Source organism: Oxyura jamaicensis, chromosome 4, assembly GCF_011077185.1.
Source record: "Oxyura jamaicensis isolate SHBP4307 breed ruddy duck chromosome 4, BPBGC_Ojam_1.0, whole genome shotgun sequence".
In the NCBI taxonomy this organism is placed as follows: domain Eukaryota; kingdom Metazoa; phylum Chordata; class Aves; order Anseriformes; family Anatidae; genus Oxyura; species Oxyura jamaicensis.
Window position 1 is genome coordinate 53063579 of NC_048896.1, and position 3812 is coordinate 53067390.

General features: G+C 36.2%; 1 protein-coding gene across 1 annotated transcript in view; it reads left to right on the plus strand.

Moving 5' to 3' along the window:
* The window catches only part of LOC118165936, an 81844-nt gene that overhangs the window by 25807 nt on the left and 52225 nt on the right, over nucleotides 1-3812 (plus strand). Inside the window, exons 2-3 of the mRNA XM_035324356.1 lie at nucleotides 2370-2504; nucleotides 2667-2755. The gene's annotated coding sequence lies outside the window, so the exon portion shown is untranslated. The remainder of the gene's footprint in view (nucleotides 1-2369; nucleotides 2505-2666; nucleotides 2756-3812) is intronic.

Here is a 3812-nt window from a genome sequence, read left to right on the forward strand (position 1 = left end):
CCCCCCCCCCCCCCCCCCGACCTCCCCCCAGGAATCTCTCTGTAATCATTCTTGTATGTATAACATAATTGCTTGTTATTTTGTAATTACAAATATTTATTTTCCAGAAAATGCATTTGTGACTGTAAATAGTTTGTGCTAGTGAAATGGTTACCCTCATTTAAGGAATAAAAAAGGAAAAGGGGGAAAAAGGGAAAAAGAAGAAAGTCTTTGAGTCCATTATCTTATTTCTCCTTCAAAATCCTAGTGTACCCTCTAAGAAATTCAGATAACTTAAGACCTACAATGAAATGCTAACATTGTGGTCTTAAAAACTGACACGCAGATTGGAGCCAGACTGCAGAAAAAAAAACTAGTCCAGTGAAACTCAGGTTGCGTTTAAGTAAAGAATTCTAGTTTGTGCCTCATTTAGAAAACAAAAAACAACTGAAGTGACTGTTCTAGATCTGTACATTAAATGGAGGCTTGGGATTTCAGGTTGTCTTGATTTGTCCTTGTTTTTTTTTTTTTTTTTTCAGTATTTATCTTGCTAGTTTTCAGTATGATCTGTATGTATTCTAATTCCCTCCTACACAAACACTTCCTTGAATGGTGATGGAGTGTTTTGTGATGCAAAGCTGTCTCAGTTGCCTTAGTTGTACCTGGATCCCAGAATAGTGGAAAGGTAGGATATTATGAAAGATACAAATGGCTTTTCAGGAGTTGAAACAATGGTGAGGCTCCTTTTGAGAGTGTCTGTTTCCTCTCAAATTCAGTTGAAAACCCTGATTTAAATTTTAAGCAAAATTATAACCTCCCTAATGCTTTCATTTTTACACTTTCTTTTAGATTTGGCATTTCCCCTATTTGCTCGATAGCTGGCATTTTGACGTGTATGTGTGCTCAAGTGTTTTCAAATCTGATTAATGCACAAAGTGCAAAATATAACTCCTGAACCTTTCAGCAATTGCAGCACAGCTACTTATGGCATGAGAAGAACAGAAAAAGAAGATGCATTTGAGGAGCTACTATAGAATTTTTGATGTCTTTGTAGAGCATCTGTAATAATCCTCTCTGAAACTTTTGGTACTGCAACATTTTATTTAAATTTTAAGGAGCTTAAAATAGAACACTGCTGATCACTTTGTCCAGTGGACCACCAAGCTGGCTGAATAGCTTCCTCGCTGTCTTGACAAAAGTTTGAGGTTGTTTTCAGATGTTAGCTATTTTCTCTGCTAGAAAAATTGAATTGTGTAACTGCTTGCACTGATAAAAGGCCTTTATGCCAGGGTAGTGGATCTGATCAGGCTGTCTTTATGGTAGGTGGAGTAGATGGGCTTCTTCAGAAAGCAATTGGAATAATTAACCTCCTTGTGGAGGAGCCTACATCTCTTCATTTACTAGAGAGGACACCTAGAAGATTTGCCTCCTTAGGCAAACCTTAGCTGTTTGGAACCCTGTGCAAAAATGACTAACAGCTGCATGATGGATTGCATTTTTGCCACGATATGCATGGCTTTGGCAGCCATTAATTCCATTACTACTTTTGCTGATTATTTTCCACTGCAATTGCTTGTTGCTGTTTTCTATTTATATTCTGCTCATTTCACTGGTGCACAAGGTTATACCCAGAACATTCAGCATCTCTGCAAGTGCATTCTTTGCAGAGGTATTAGGGATAGCATTTGATGTTAATCAGAAATGTGCAGATAGGGTTTGTTCTGGAACCTCTGAGTCAGAGAAACATTTCAGTTTAGTTCTATGTATTTTGGGTCAGGCTTATGGTTCTGAAATTTCACTCTGAAAAATACTGGTCATATATTTCATTGTCTGTGAGCATAAAAACATTAGGCAATTCAGAGTTTTAAAAATAGGCCGTGGTGTTACAATATATATGAAATGTATGAACTCTAATTCTTTATAGTTGTTTGCTATTATATGAGCGTAATTTATTGTGCCTGCAGCAACCCGAGGACATGCTGGAAAATGAGATGATTCATTTCAAGTGTTTTATCCTAGTGAGCAAAATTTTAATCAGTCGGTTTTCTAATCCCAGCTCTGTTATTGGCACACTGTAAACTTGGCAAGGTCACAGAAGGACTCCATTGTAGACACAGTGTTACATCTCAGCTAAATCATTATTGCATATGTTTTAATTTATCTGCATTATAGAATTCTTAAACAGAACTGGAGAAAGGTGCTCTGAGTTATGCTACAGGTAATCTGGTAACAAATGTTGATGAATGCAAGATTCCTCTTGAGCTATGGTTTCTATTTCCTATGTATTTTTTTTTTACTTCACCTTAAAACAAAAATCTCTAATCTAGTATTAAAGACATCAAACAACAACGACAATCACACTGACTACTGTTGTTTTGTCATTCTTACAGGTTTGTCACTACATTGTTCATTGAGCATTGTGAATCGTTCCATCCAGTGAATAGGAACTCTGTGATCCATTTCCTGTACATCAAAGCGTCCTTTTTGCTTTTATCAAGAAGATGCTACCTTTGAGGATGTGAATGGTAATTCAGGAATATATAATAGTCCAATATCCAAAAATAGCTGAGTATGTCAAATGAATAGCGATGATATTGTAGAAGACTTTCTAATTTACTTAATTACAATGAGAATGGATATTTCAGAAAATTCTGCCCCCAGTGTGAACAATGTCTTAATTTTAAAAGGGATAAAGAAGTCCAAATGCCATTGACAGTTGATAGAACTAGGGTCCAAAACACACAGCTCACTGCTGAAAATGTGAGATGAGTTTCAAATCAACCACTGCATTAAAAACAAAACAACCCCTCATACAAGAAAACAATCCCAAATGGTGGATACTAGCAAATTATAAAGGAAGAGAGAAGGAGCCAAAAAACAAAAAAGGTATAAAATGAATGTTATTTTACAAAGGCACAGAAATGTTTAGTAGAATATTAAATTAGGAAAATGTGAAAGCATGTTTTTGAAGAACTTGAGTGACAAAGCCCCAAGTAAATTACTTCTGAGCAGGGAGGGAAAGAAGGATGTACATATATTTTAATACATATGTATGTATTATAACCACACACGTGCAAAAAAAAAAAAAAAAGCTTAAAAGAGTTGAAAAAAATGACTTGAATCATACATCCTGAAGGCCTTTCCAAATAAGTTTTTAACAACTCAGTTCAAATGATAGCTAAACAAGTTGACACATCTTCAGCTTTGAATATTATCTCATGACACATTGCTTTTCTATTCTGTAATTTTCAAAAGTGTTAAATACCACTTCTCTTAAAATCCTCCTTTGCTTTTTGTACTGCATCACATACGCTGCCATTGCAGCTTGTTGTATTCAGTTTATCAACCTTCCTTTCAAACAAGGTGGCAAACTCAGATTGCTGAGTGTCCCATGCCAGCAATACCACTTTACTTCTGTAGAAATGATGGGACCTGGCAAGTAGGCAAGAACCATTAAGAAAACTGTGGAATATATCACAATTAAGATGCCAGCAATATAGACCCCCAATCATATGAATGTGTGTTCAAATAGTGATTTTTGAAATACAGATACTGATGGCTAACAGGAATTATGTTGGCCTAAGCGGTCCTGTTTTCTCGTTTTGCTATTGTGGTATGCCCCATTTAGAGATTATCATCTTGCTATTATTTTCTGAGATAGTTTGACCTTGATACAAAGAGAGTAATTTCAAAGTAACTACCTTTTATGATACATATTAGCTTCTTAAATCCTGTCCTGGACTTCATCAGCTGCAAAAAAAAAGAAAGATCTTAGGTCATCTCAACCACCCACACCCACACCCACACCCACACCCACACCCACACCCACACCC